The sequence below is a fragment of the Drosophila elegans genome, unplaced genomic scaffold (genome assembly GCF_018152505.1).
Source record: "Drosophila elegans isolate 14027-0461.03 unplaced genomic scaffold, ASM1815250v1 contig_753, whole genome shotgun sequence".
Classification (NCBI taxonomy): Eukaryota; Metazoa; Arthropoda; class Insecta; order Diptera; family Drosophilidae; genus Drosophila; species Drosophila elegans.
In genome coordinates this window covers 379,762-395,609 of record NW_024546108.1, presented here as the reverse complement: position 1 = coordinate 395,609, position 15,848 = coordinate 379,762, and the positions used below count along the sequence as shown (strand labels likewise).

General features: G+C 32.7%; 1 protein-coding gene across 2 annotated transcripts in view; it reads right to left on the bottom strand.

The window, feature by feature from the left end:
- LOC108145588 (probable chitinase 10) overlaps positions 1-15,363 on the bottom strand; it is a 129,200-nt gene extending 113,837 nt beyond the window's left edge. For both annotated transcript variants that reach the window (XM_041710078.1, XM_041710079.1), the window contains exon 1: positions 15,302-15,363. The gene's annotated coding sequence lies outside the window, so the exon portion shown is untranslated. The remainder of the gene's footprint in view (positions 1-15,301) is intronic.
- Between the last annotated feature and the right edge of the window lie 485 nt (positions 15,364-15,848).

Genomic DNA, 15,848 nt, shown 5'->3' with positions numbered 1-15,848 from the left:
AAGTTGTCTTTCTATTGCAGGTACTATATAAGTCGGAACGAGCCGGATCGGACGACTATAACATACATATACACATAACATAGCTCCCATAGGAACACCCGGACAAATGGGCATAGGCAAGCAAAAATCTCAGAGTTTCGATTTCTCATTCCCACACCAAATTTCTACCAGAACTTAACAAGGTCATTGATGTCCTTGAATGTATACTTTAAGTAAAATCAAACACAGAAGGTCTAGATAATGTTAGTTCAAGTTCAAGTTCATAAAAATATTGCTTCCAAAACTAATTTATTATATTACCCATATTCTCAAAACAGTCCTTACTACATCATAATTCCGAAATTAAAAAACGAATTTACACCAATATCAATCTTGCCTTTCTTAGCAAAATCCTTTGAGTAACTAGGTGCCCTGCAGATGGAAACTTTCCTGAAGAACAATCATCTTCTAAGTTACAAACAATCAGGCTTCAAAAAGCACATATCTAAATACACTCGCCAAAATATCGATGACAACAAAGTAACCCTCCTAACACTTCTTGACTTAAGCAAAGCATTTGTCTCGACAACCTCATCCGAAAGTACCTTACTTTTTTAATAGTCATAATATCTGCTTCTCACCCATGGAAGCCCACAAGGCTCAGTTTTAGCTCCACTGCTTTTCTCGTAATTTGTTAATGATCGCCGTAAATCTGTTTCTGATTGTCATGTACACCTTTATGTAGATGATGTCCAATTATATGTAAGTCGTGAGTATATCAGAATTAGCAACAATGAAATTTAACAAATAAAAAAATGTGATGATGCGAACGGGTTAAGGCTCAATCCAGACAAATCAAAATGCCTATTAATTTACAAAAAAATCAGTTAACTTAAGCTCTTTTCCAAAGATTGATAAAAAGAATTTTGAATTATATTTTTTCGAGCGAGCCACAAACTTGAAAATAGAATTTAACTCAACCTTAATGTGGGATGACCAAATCAAAAAAGCCGCAGGAATAGCAAATGACATAATCAGCTGCTTGATCCTTGTTCCTTATCCCAAAAACTCACTCCGCAGAATAACAGGACGCTAGTTGCAAAAACCTGCATTATTCCAACATTGTTTAACGTAATTTAAATATTTGTATTCTGCAACATCATAAGCATGCGAAAGCTAAAAGTTGCCTTGAACGCAATTGCGCGATATGTTTTTAATTTATACAGCAGGGACCACATAATAGGCTACGCCAATAAGGTTTTTGAATTAAGTTTTGAGTCTTAGATTAAGTTAAAAACCCTGTTATTTTTACCTAAGCTTCTTGAAAAAAGCCACAATACATAATTGAACAGTTGCAACTGGCTATGTCAGCAAGAACAGACCAAATTGTCTGCAAGATATTAAATCTGGCGATGACTGAGAAACAAAAGCTGTTCGCTATTTGAATGACCTCCCAAACAATATTTAATGTATAAGAAACGAAGCGCGGCTTAAAACGAAACTTTTAAGTTATTTGAAGAGCATAAGCCAATTTTAATTTGAAATTTCTTTTAATTTAAAAAATTTTAAATTTAACTTTTTAATTTTAATTTTAATTTTTGGTTAAATATAAACTTATTTTTTTATTTAACTTATTATTATAAAGCCAATTAAAAGTATTAATCTGTAAAGCTGTTATCCGAATGTGAAAACAATTACACTGGCTAACAAATTTAAATCGAAACAAGAAAGAAAGTAAACTTCGGCAAGCCGAAGTTCATATACCCTTGCAGCTATTTCAAAAACTAAATACTCTTGAAAATGTTAAAATTATGATTTACTTGCGTGTATGTTTAAAAACATTGAAGCTATGATGATTTGCAGCTTAATTATTCGATAGTTCCTATGGCAGCTATATGCTATAGTCGCTCGATTTTGATGAAATTTAAACTGTAATTCTGAAATATTTAACCATTACTATATCTCGAAGAACTAAAATAAAATTAAAAAACACCAAAGTTATAATTTTCTTAAATATATTTTTCCGGTTGTTCCTATGGTAGCTATATGCTGTAGTCGTCCGATCCGGCTCGTTCCGGCTTATATGCTAGCTTTAAAACTGAGAGACTAGTTTGCGTAGAAACGGACGGACAGACGGACGGACAGACGGACATGGCTAGATCGACTCAGATAGTGATGCTGATCAAGAATATATATACTTTATAGGGTCGGAGATGTCTCCTTCACTGCGTTGCAAACTTTTGACTGAAATTATAATACCCTCTGCAAGGGTATAAAAATTCTCCATATATCAAACCTTGATTTTCCGGTAAGGATGGACTCCCTGATTATTAAAATGGCACTCAACATTTTTTGTGAGGTACCATGCGTATCAAAGTGTAATAATGTTTTATACCTGTTTTCATGCCAATTTTTATTTTTTATCTCCAGTTATGCTTGACCGATTTCGGCCATCGATAGCTTATTTCACTGGAAATTCTTCAACTTTCCTAATTTATAAGCTAGAGCTTAACAAAGTTTGAGTAAATGACAACTAAAGTTACTCAACATGAATTATTTCTTGAAAAATACACGCATGAAAACCGAAAATAATTTTGTAACTTTATCTTGAAGATGGAATTTTCACAAATCTAACAAGTTATTAACCTCAACATTCGGGTTTCAGGCATATATTTTTTAATAATTAATTTATAACATGCATCGAAAAGATTTTGTTTAGTGAAATAAGCTGCAATAAAAAATGTTATAAAATGTTATGTTGACCACGGTCAAATGTTTCCACAGGTAATATTCGGTAGCGCCCTGACCGATGGGCGTGGCAACAACCAAATTTGTGTAAAATTTGCATACATCGTTACCATTATAACAGTAAAAAAAGAAAAAACAAGAAAAAAATTGGTTTCCAAAGGATTAGGAACATTGAAGCTATAATTATTTTTAGCTATATTATTCGATCGTTCCGTTGGAAGCTCTATATATCGCTTTTAATTTTAATAAAATGAAAAGCGTATTTCTGAATTATTATCTCATTACTATGTCCAAAGGAATTTTATAAAAATTGACAAACAGAGAAGTTAAAATTTGTCTCATTTAGTTTTTTTAATGTTCCTATTGTTCCCATGGAAGGTTAGGTCAAATTTAAACGAAATTATAAACAAAAATTTTTACCTAATATCAAAAAACTAAAAACAACTAAACAGAAAAGCTATAAATTTGTTTATTTTTTCCCCGATTGTTCCTATGAGAGCTATACGATATAGTCCTCCGGTCCAGCTCGTTCCGACTTATATACTACCTAAACCAGGAAGATAACTTTTGGGAAAGTTACATGCAGATACCTTTAAAGCTGATAGACTGGTTTCTGTAGAATGCACTATGGCTGAGCGACTACTTTTTGTGGCATTAATTAATAACTTAAGCACAAAATGAGATATTTAGGTTTTGTTTTTTGATTTAAGCTTGTAATATCAAAAGTAAGGAATATTTGGGAAAACTGGGCATGGTCCATCCCTTTTTCAAAGGATTTAATTTATATTTTTTTAACACAAATATTTTTTTTTTTGGAAAAACGAAAGTACGATGGCAAAATAATATAACTTAAAAAGAAGCGTGGTGCTATACATTTTTTACGGGAAATCTCATTTTAGGACTTTTTTCGATACAATTTTAAACAACATACTTTTATCCTTTTTAACGCAGCTATTCTTTCAAAATGAGGATTATTGCATACCATTTTTTATGCGTATGACTTACACAAGACAAAATTAGTCCGAATTTTACATCATTAAGATGTGACCTAAATATTTAGTTTTCGAAGGAAGTGGGCACAAATGCACTTAAAAATTACATTCCTTTGAACAAGAATTGAAAAATCGACAACTTTAGCCAAATTTTAAGTTGAATCTAGTTGAAACTATTTTCATATCTTTATTCAAAGATGAATTTTCACGATTTTTACCAGTTTTTACATGCTAGACTTAAAACAATAAACTAAAAAAAACCACGAATATTTGAAGCAGTTGACAATCACAAATCAATAGCACAAAATACTTTTTTGAGATTCCATTGAAATTTTTTCTGACTGAAATTTAATATACTCTTCAAGGGCATCAAATAATCACAAACAGACCACATGTCCCTTCATTATTTTTTTCAATCCAACCTCTTTTTATACCCTTGCAGAGGGTATTATAATTTCAGTTAGAAGTTTGCAACGCTGTGAAGGAGACATTTCCGACCCTGTAAAGTATATATATACTTAATCAGCATCACTAGGAGAGTCGATTTAGCCATGTCCGGCTGTCCGGCTTTCCGCCTGCCCGTCCTTCCGTTTCTACGCAAACTAGTCTCTCAGTGTTAAAGCTATCTGCATGAAACTTTCCCAAAAGTTGTCTTTCTATTGCAGGTAGTACATTAGTCGGATCGATCTAAATCGGGCAGCTATAACGTATAGCTCCCATGGGAACAACCGAAAAAATAAATGAAAAAAATTTAATTCTGCCGTTTTTTATTTTTTATTTTAAATTTTCGGCATATAGTAATGGTTCAATATTTTAGAATAACGGTTTAAGTTCATATAAATCGGACGACTATAACATAAAGCTCCCATAAGAACAATAAAAATATTTAAAAAAAATTTATAACTTTTATTTTGTAAATTTTTTTAAAATTAATTTTATCTTATTAACAATTTGACAGTTTTTAATTTTATTAATATCGAAAAACGATGTCATATAGCTGCCATAGGAAATTTCGAATAATTTAAACAAATACGCAAGTTAATCATAATTTTACTGTTCTTAAGAATATTTAATTTTTGCAGTAGCTGCAAAGGTGTTTGAACTTCGGCTTGCCGAAGCTAATAACCTTGTGGCTAATAACTCGTTAGCACATTCACAGATTCGCCCCAGATGACAGTATTGCCAGAGTAAAGGTTTCCCCCTAGATTTAGAGGTTTTTAGATGATTGGAGAAAATATTTTTTGGTGGTAAGTTTAGTGGCTTTTTAACACTGTTCAACACTGTATGCCGTATTAAAAAATACAGAAGGAACCTAATTTGTAAGCAATATATAAATGTTATATATCTTTCTGTCTCTGTTTAAACCATATATCTCAAGCAAGAAATGAAATCTTTTCGGAAATTGGGGTTCTGCGAGATTATTTAGGGTGAAAGCTGACTTTTCATCTGACAACACTGCCAGACTATGATTTCAGAACAAAAAATTTTTTGTATAGCTAAGAAAAGTACGAAAATTAAAAAATTAAAATAACACAATGACAGATGTGAACTTCACTTTAAGGTCAGTCATACAGGGTAGAGCCCTCCATGAGTGCATTCCATTTTTATGTGTCGTAGTATGCCCTGAAATTATAAATTCATATAACTCTAAAAAAGAATTCACTTAACTGATTTCTTGTTGTAAAATCCACTAAGAATCTGACAAAATTAATGAACGTGGGAACATAAATTCTAGTCCGCAGGTCAGAAACTGTTTAAATTTCATTGAATTGTCAGTTTTTTTTTCAAAAGACCAGTATAAGCAGAAAAGATAGCAACGTCCAAGCATACAGAAACATGCCTGGCTTGGTGGAATTTACATACATTTTTACCCGTTACCTTATAAAACTAGTCGCAAAATTTGTAGTATACCGGCGAGCAGCGCTGCCTCGGAAAGAGCTCTTTCGGATGCCAGAAACTTAATAAAAGAAAAACGATGCTCGATTGCTACAAACGCAGATCACATAAACCAAATAATGTTTTTGGACGGCCATCTTAATATATGTATAAAACTAAGATTTATTTATCTCTGTAAATGTTTTTCCTGAAAATGGTCTTCATTGTGTACCAGCCTATTTGAAATTATAGTTAAACAGAAGAAAGTGCCTGCCAAATAAGAACTTTAAAAAGCACCAGAACTAAGAGCCACAAAGGCTTTAAATTTATTTATATGTTTGAGTGAAACCCAGTAAACATTAAACATCCTCCCAATTCAAATCACAGGTTTTTTATAGAACGTCGTAAATGCTATATCCATGCTATTAACTTTAGCTCATATTCATAGAACTGGGCATTTAAATTCATTTATTCTGAAATTCAAGGAGGCACACTCTGATACTACAGTTTAAATGCATTCATGCAGGCCTCTACAACAGAGTAGTACCAAAATTTATTCCGTCTCATACAAAATAACATAGACGCGGGCAGCCCGAAAGTATGCTGCCCCCCTCATATCTTCTTATACGAGAACTTAAATACATACGCACAACATATAATAATGCATACTTTGCAGGGCCCTAGTGACGTCATTATAAGGCATTTTAAAATTTCAAAATATTTAATAAATAAATTATTGACTTTTAAACTTAATATAATGTAAATGCAAAGATGAATAAATAATAATAGTTTCCGACTTAGGCCTGGTTATTTTCGATCCTATAAATAATTCTTCATCACTTGCAGAGTCGATCAAGCCATGGCCGTCTGTCTGTCCGTCCGTCCGTCATTCCGTTTCTTAAACTAGTTTCTCAGTTTTAAAGTATTAAATTTTATCAAAATCGGACGACTATATCACATAGCGCCAATGTCAACAATCGAAATATGGGTAATTTTCTACTCTCAAATGCGACATTCAAACTGAAAAAAACAAGCTCCAAATTTTGTTTTGTTTTCACAAAAGGCTATTTTTATAGCTCCTTAAAAGCATTATTATCGGTGCTAGGACTGAGTTTGGGCAATTTTTGGTTTTCAGGATATTAACAAAAAGCCATTCGCACGCTGCACAGACAGAAGTAACTTTTTTGAAAACCAGTTACAGCCTGAATTCAGTAAAACGTTATCGTTTTTAATAAAGATTTTCATTTGCCTTAAATTTCTAAGTAATTTTTATACCCTTGCAGAGGGTATTATAATTTCAGTCAGAAGTTTGCAACGCAGTGAAGGAGACGTTTCCGACCCTATAAAGTATATATATTCTTGATCAGCATCACTAGTAGAGTCGATCTAGCCATGTCCGTCTGTCCGTCCGTCTGTCCGTCCGTCTGTCCGTCCGTCTGTCCGTCTGTCCGTCCGTTTATATGCAAACTAGTCTCTCAGTTTTAAAGCTATCTGCATGAAACTTTCCCAAAAGTTGTCTTTCTATTGCAGGTAGTATATAAGTCGGAACGAGCCGGATCGGACGACTATAGCATATAGCTCCTATAGGAACAATCGGAAAAATAAATGAAAAAAAATTATAACTTTGCTGTTTTTATACCCTTGCAGAGGGTATTATAATTTCAGTCAGAAGTTTGCAACGCAGTGAAGGAGACATCTCCGACCCTATAAAGTATATATATTCTTGATCAGCATCACTAGGCGAGTCGATCTAGCCATGTCCGTCTGTCCGTCTGTCCGTCTGTCCGTCCGTTTATATGCAAACTAGTCTCTCAGTTTTAAAGCTATCTGCATGAAACTTTCCCAAAAGTTGTCTTTCTATTGCAGGTAGTATATAAGTCGGAACGAGCCGGATCGGACGACTATAGCATATAGCTCCCATAGGAACAATCGGAAAAATAAATGAAAAAAAATTATAACTTTGCTGTTTTTTAATTTTTTGTTTAGTTCTTCGACATTTAGTAATGGTTAAATATTTCCGATTTACGGTTTAAATTTCATCAAAATCGGACGACTATAGCATATAGCTCCCATAGGAACAATCGGAAAAATAAATGAAAAAAAATTATAATTTTGCTGTTTTTTAATTTTTTGTTTAGTTCTTCGAGATATAGTAATGGTTAAGTATTTCAGAATTATGTTTTAATTTTCATCAAAATCGGACGACTATAGCATATAGCTCCCATAGGAACAATCGGAAAAATAAATGAAAAAAAATTATAACTTTTCTGTTTTTTAATTTTTTGTTTAGTTCTTCGACATATAGCAATGTTTAATTATTTCAGAATTATGGTTTAAATTTTATCAAAATCGGACGTCTATATCATATAGCTCCCATAGAAATAATAAAAATATATAAAATAACTATCTTATAATTGAGCTGCAAATCATCATAGTTTCAATGTTTTTCAGCATATACTCAAGTAAATCATAATTTAAATATTTTCAAAAGTATTTAATTCATGCAATAGCTGCAAGGGTATATGAACTTCGGCTTGCCGAAGTTTGCTTTCTTTCTTGTTTAATTTTTTGTTTAGTTCTTCGACAAATAGCAATGGTTAAATAATTCAGAGTTATGGTTTAAATTTCATCAAAATCGGACGACTATAGCATATAGCTCCCATAGGAACAATCGGAAAAATAATTGAAAAAAAATTATAACTTTTCTGTTTTTTAATTTTTTGTTTTGTTCTTCGACATAAAGCAATGGTTAAATATTTCAGAATTATGGTTAAAATTTCATCAAAATCGGACGACCATAGCATATAGCTCCCATAGGACCAATCGGAAAAATAATTGAAAAAAATTATAACTTTGCTGTTTTTTAATTTTTTTTTTTAGTTCTTCGACATATAGCAATGGTTAAATATTTCAGAATTATGGTTTAAATTTCATCAAAATCGTACGACTATATCATATAGCTCCCATACAAATAATAAAAATATATAAATATATAATGTTTTCAAAAATATTTAATTCTTGCGATAGCTGCAAGGGTATATGAACTTCGGCTTGCCGAAGTTTGCTTTCTTTCTTGTTTTTTATACTCTTGCAGAGGGTATTATAATTTCAGTCAGAAGTTTGCAACGCAGTGAAGGATACATCTCCCACCCTATAAAGTATATATATTCTTGATCTGCATCACAAGGAGAGTCGATATAGCCATGTCCGTCTGTCCGTCCGTCTGTCCGTCTTTACGTCTGTCCGTCCGTTTCTACGCAAACTAGTCTCTCAGTTTTAAAGCTATCTGCATGAAACTTTCTCAAAAGTTGTCTTCCTATTGCAGGTAGTATATAAGTCGGAACGAGCCAGATCGGACGACTATAGCATATAGCTCCCATAGGAAAAATCGGAAAAATAAATTTAAAAAAATTATAACTTTGGTGTTTTTTAATTTTTTTTTAGTTTTTGGAGATATAGTAATGGTTAAATATTTCAGAATTACGTTTTCACATTTCATCAAAATCGGACGACTATAGCATATAGCTCCCATAGGAACAATCATAAAAATAAATAAAAAAAAATTATAACTTTGGTGTTTTTTAATTTTTTTTTATAATTCTTCGAGATATAGTAATGGTTAAATATTTCAGAGTTACGGTTTAAATTTCATCAAAATCGGGCGACTATAGCATAAAGCTCCCATAGGAACAATCATAAAAAAAATAAAAAAAATTATAACTTTGGTGTTTTTTAATTTTTTTTTAGTTCTTCGAGATATAGTAATGGTTGAATATTTCAGAATTACGGCTTAAATTTCATAAAAATCGGACGACTATAGCATATAGCTCCCATAGGAACAATCGTATAGCTGCCATAGGAACTATCGAATAATTAAGCTGCAAATCATCATAGCTTCAATGTTTTTAAACATACACGCAAGTAAATCATATTTTTAACGTTTTCAAGAGTATTTGGTTTTTGAAATAGCTGCAAGGGTATATGAACTTCGGCTTAACGAAGTTTGCTTTCTTGCTTGTTAAATTGAATTTTAATCCCTGAACACTGCGCCGGCCGGCCCAGTGAAAAAAAAATACAAGAAAAATAACAAAAAAAATTATGGGGCCCTTTTTAATACAAATTAAGCTAATTTAAGCCAACATTTCAAAGAATTTTACTAAATGGATTTTTTTGCATATTTTTAAAAATTCAATATCATTCAAAGTTTAATAAAAAAAATCTAGTGAAAAGAGATGAATACTTAGTTGATCGAATCTCTTGTGAAGTCATTAAAATTGATTTAAATGTCAAGAAAAAAATTTAATTTAGCTCGATTTCTCACTAATTTATAAAATATCGGCATTAACTTTAAAAATCATTATTTTTTTCGCAATGGGATATTTTTCTTTAGAATTACTTTCGGGTACCCTCTGGAAATGAAGTGATTCCTTTAAAAAAAGATATTTGATTGATTTACTACAAAAATCTTTTAAGTATGAACTTAGTTTGAAGAAGAGACCGTTTTGAATGTTTTATGCAGCCCACTGAAGCCCAAAAGTATGCTGCATGTTCACATACTCATAATATACATACGCAAAAGATATAATATTGCATACACTGAAGATCCATTTAATGTCATCATAAAGCATTTTAAATATTTAAAAATTAAATAATTGTTATTTAAACTGTCGATGATGCAGATGCAAAGAAGAATCAAACAAGCAATTATTGTGGGCCCGATTATTTTACTAAAATAAGCAGCTAGTGCACCAAAAGATGGCATTTTTAAGAGTTGATAAATCTTAAACCACTTAATATTTATACCCTTGCAGAGGGTATTATAATTTCAGTCAGAAGTTTGCAACGCTGTAAGGAGACATTTCCGACCCTATAAAGTATATATATTCTTGATCAGCATCACTAGGCGAGTCGATATAGCCATGTCCGTCTGTCCCTCCGTCTGTCCGACCGTCTGTCCCTCCGTCTGTCCGACCGTCTGTCCCTCCGTCTGTCCGACCGTCTGTCCGACCGTCTGTCCGTCCGTTTCTACGCAAACTAGTACCTCAGTTTTAAAGTTATCTGCATGAAACTTTCACAAAAGTTGACCGGATCGCTTGACTAAAGCATATAGCTCCCATAGGAACAATCGGAAAATAAATAAAAAAAATGTTAACTAAGCTGTTTTTAATTTATGTTTTTTATTCTTTGAGATATAGTAATGATTTAATATTTCAGAATAACGGCTTTAACTTCGTTGAAATCGGACGACTTTAACATATTACTCCCATAGAAAAAATCGGAATATTAAAAATTTTTTTTTTTAAATGTACCTCTATTTTTGAATTATATTTTAAAATATTTTTGGACATATTAATAGTTCGATAGTTTTGATTTACGTTTTTAATTTTCTTCAAATCGATAAACAATTTCATACAGCTGCAATTTCATACAAACGATCGAATATTGAGCTGAAAATCATCATGGATTCAATATTTTCAAACATATAGGCATATAAATCGAAATTTTTAATGTTTTCATGAAAATGTAATTTTTGCAATAGCTGCAAGGGTATATAGTGACATATTCACATATTCAGTTATGTACCAAGAAATAAGAATCTGCAGTGTAGGCGATCCCACGCTGAACCAATGTAAACAACCCACATCCGGAGCAGGCGATGCTGCTCCTCAATAACATAAACAATTCTTGCAATGACTAGGTCCCGCTCCCAGAGTGGCAATCGGTGGATCTCGTTCCCAAACTTATGTAAACAAAGGGCAACACAAGTATAATTTTTGACACAATAATTTAGTCTTAAGCTGAGATCAATCGAATAAAGACGTAAAACTAATTCTTGGCGTTGTCCTTAGTCAACTGACGGGACATTAGTTCGACTGATTAAAATATAAACATTCAACTATATAAATTTCGGCTTGCAAAGTTTGCTTTTATTTTATATATCATATGACAAAAACATATATTATATTTCAAGAAAAAGTATATATTTTTTGTTCAAACTTAAATTTACGCAAACAAGAAAGAAAGCAAACTTCGGCAAGCCGAAGTTTATATACCCTTGCAGCTATTTCAAAAACTAAATACTCTTGAAAACGTTTAAATTATGATTTTCTTGCGTGTATGTTTAAAAAAATTGAAGCTATGATGATTTGCAGCTTAATTATTCGAAAGTTCCTATGGCAGCTATACGATTGTTCCTATGGGAGCTATATGCTATAGACGTCCGGCTCGTTCCGACTTATATACTACCTGCAATAGAAAGACAACTTTTGGGAAAGTTTCATGCAGATAGCTTTAAAACTGAGAGACTAGTTTGCGTAGAAGCGGACGGACAGACGGACGGACAGGCGGACATGGCTAGATCGACTCTCCTAGTGATGCTGATCAAGAATATATATATTTTATAGGGTCGGAGATGTCTCCCTCACTGCGTTGCAAACTTCTGACTGAAATTATAATACCCTCTGCAAGGGTATAAAAAACAATAAAAAACAAATTTCAGAAACAAATGTTCATGTCGGCATCGGGATATAAACTTGCGTAGTTTACATTTCTGGTAATGCGCTTTAACCTCTAGGCCACGATATTGAATTTTCCGTTGCGATCAAGCAAGCAATAACAAGAATTAGAAAACACAATTCAAACGTTACTAATATTTAGGAAATTTTTACAATTCTTAGTAAATCATTTTTTTTTGGGGTAATTATATTTTTGGGTCTGGGTTTGAAGTTTTAGTACTGATACCTAAATAGAAGAATAGAATTTTTAGAAAACATTTCCATACTTTAGAAAACATTTCTATATTTTGGAAAACATTTGTATATATGGACGGAAGCACATGTAGTGACGACGAGCACTGGTAATCGTGCGCAAGGAGACTACTATGTATTGCCGATATATTTAAAAAATGTTATATATAGTGCATACTTAGAGTTTTAGAAAGTCATTGGAGTGGAGTAAAAAGTCTTACTTTTATGGCATGGTTGTGTTCTCGCCTTAAATACGCGTCCAACAACACCACAATTATCTCAATAAAAAACTCCGTTTAATAGATATACAATAAACAAGACAAATACAGAATTTTTAAAACGTGAACGATTTTTCGTCCTGAAACCAATTTTACTGTATTAAGCATATCGTTTAAAAGGTATTTTAAGGGCTGTTTCCTTGATATGTTTTAAATTATGTTTTTGTGTTCAAATTTTAAGAAAAATGAATGTAAGCAAAATTATTATAGACATAATTAATTTGTGATCAAAAGACAGAACTTTGTTCTTCGGTTTTGTAACACACAAGTCATTTGAGAATAATTTCTGGTCATGGTGCTGAAGGACTTTAATATTATACATTTTTTTATGGTTTTTTATTAAACCCCGATTGGGAGCTATATGATATATTCCTCCGAATTTAATCAAATTTAAAAAGAATTAACTAAAAAATTGAAAAACAGCCAATTTTTAAATTTCTTTCCGTTTTTCCAATGGGAGCTGTATGAAATAGTCGTCCGAACAGCCTGATTCCGACCTATTTTTTACCTTTAAGTTTTTTTGAAATGGTAAAGTAACAAGGCTGATTTCATTGTACTGCTATGTGCCGCTTACGAAACAAATTAAATAAAAATAAATAAATTTTGTTTGATAAAATAAAAAATAGTTGTCACAAAATGAGAAGTGAATTGAAGTGCAATAATTTTTTTTCAATTATTTTTCCGATTGTTCCTATGGGAGCTATATGCAATAGTGGTCCGATCCGGCTCATTCCGACTTATATACTACCTGCAATAGAAAGACAACTTTTGGGAAAGTTTCATGCAGGTAGCTTTAAAACTGAGAGACTAGTTTGCATATAAACGGACGGACAGACGGACGGACAGACGGACATGGCTAGATCGACTCTACTAGTGATGCTGATCAAGAATATATATACTTTATAGGGTCGGAAACGTCTCCTTCACTGCGTTGCAAACTTCTGACTGAAATTATAATACCCTCTGCAAGGGTATAAAAATTAAAAGTTTGAGAAGTTACAATTTAATTAACATTTTTTTTTATTCTTCCCATGGGAGCTATATATATATATTGCCATGGGTTATGTATTGAGAGTGTTTTCTAGCAAAAAATAATTTGGCTGGATTTGTTTGGGCTACATAATTTAAAAGGCGTCAAACATCGGATGGAAAAAACAATTGGTTCGTGGAATTGTTTGGCTGTGTAGATGTGTAATTAAAAATTACGCTTTTAATTTTATTCATACCGGATTACGATATCTTATAGCTGCCATAGGAACGAACGAATAATTGAGCTGAAAATGATTATACCTTCAATGTTTTTAAGCATATACGCATATAAATCGAAACTTATATGTTTTCATGAATATATATTTTTTGAAAAAACTGCAAAAATATACAAACTTCTACTTTCCGAAGTTTGCTTCCTTTTTATGATATTTCCAATAGGAGCTATATGATATAGTAGCCCGTAAAATTGAATTCCTAATACTGAAATTTTTATTCAGGTTGCTTTAAAACTAAGAGAATAGTTTTCGTAGAAACGGACCCAGACGGACCCGCAAACGGACATGGCGAGATCGACTCCCCTAGTGATGCTGATCAACAATATATACATGTTATTGGGTCGGAAATGTCTCCTTCACTGCGTTGGAATGGTATAAAGATGTAATCTAAGCTAATTAATGCAATGCTTCACAACGAAGTGGAGTGGTTGTTGTTTTAATCAAGCCGCGATATAACAATTACTAACTATACAGATCAGCTTAGTTAAGTCTCTACTAACATTTTTTGTACGTATAGACCAGAATCTTTTACAAAGTTTTAATTTGTTGTCCTGTGTTATAAATAATATTCTTCCAGGCTTAAAAGACTTTCGATTGAATCGACAAAGTACAAAATCTACTTTTAGCAGACCTGAGAAAAATGTAAACAGATTAAACATACCAAAAAACGGCACCGATGCCTGAGTTAAGACTGTCGTAAATATTAATCACTTCTTGTTAATTGTTTATATGCTCTCTTATCCCCTTTCTTTTCACTCAAAAAAAATATTATGTTGCCAAAATCTTTTTCCTTTTTTTTTTTAAATATATTTATAGTTAAGAACTTACGGTACGAACCGGTTTCGGCTTTGATATGAAACTATTTTTGTTTTTTTTTCTTGAGACTGCAAACAGCGTTCGACTTCGAAACGTATCAAAGGTTTAATTTTATTAAAGATATGTAACCTAAGGGAGAGGCGAAGTATACAAAAAAGACGTTGGACAACTTTTGAGATAATTAACGGGGGGATTGGGAAGAGCTGGCACAAAATCAAGTCAGGGTTTGGCTGCTTATGGAAGTTCATTGAACTCTGCATGGTTTTCTGATCCTCGTTGTTGTTTTAAAATGTGGAAACTGATATTGCTCAAAATTCAAATTCTTTTGGTTTTTTGAGGAAAGAGATTTTCAAGCTATGAACAAATTTCTGCCGGCCTATATGCGTGTGTATTAGACACCTATGTATATATGTACTTTACTGAGGCTTTGAACTGCGTCGCTCAATATATTTCTTATGCGCTACACGTACGCATACAAAACCTTGATCCATCAGGGTTAACATACGGTCTGTGTGCATTCGTACACCTATTTCACGCTCTGATCTAGCGTCATAGCTCTATAACGAAAGTGTCGTTCCCTTATTCATTGGGTTCACACTCACTCAGTTGCTTAGCAGTAAATCTAATCTCGGTTCACGTCCACTTCGCGCGCACGTCATCGAAACAAAACTGTTGGCGGACGAGCTGAGGACGCTCCTATTTATACTTGAGCGGGTCGCAAAAATAAATTAAAAGAGAACGCTGTGTCCAAGAGAACGCTGCGTCCAAAGGAACGCTGCGTCCAAGAGAACACCTGTTTTTTAGATCTTTAATGACAAGATAGGGGATGCATATTAAAATAAACCCAAACTCCTTGCAACGCATAAAGAAGTAATTATAGATATTGCTAAAAGTTGCGTAATGAGTTGAGCCTTGCTGGTCATATAAAATAAAAACAAAGTAGACTTGTATTCGAGTTGCTTTTTATTCGTTGTCAAAATAATTGCAATAGCTGGTAAAAGCGGGCCATCACCCGCTTATAAAATATCCTCGAAGGACCATGATTTTCTAAGACAATGGATGACCAACATCTAATTTATGAACGATTATCGGTTAGGTCCATAATTAATTGACCCGCTCTTGCTGACTGACAGAAGCGAACATACACCC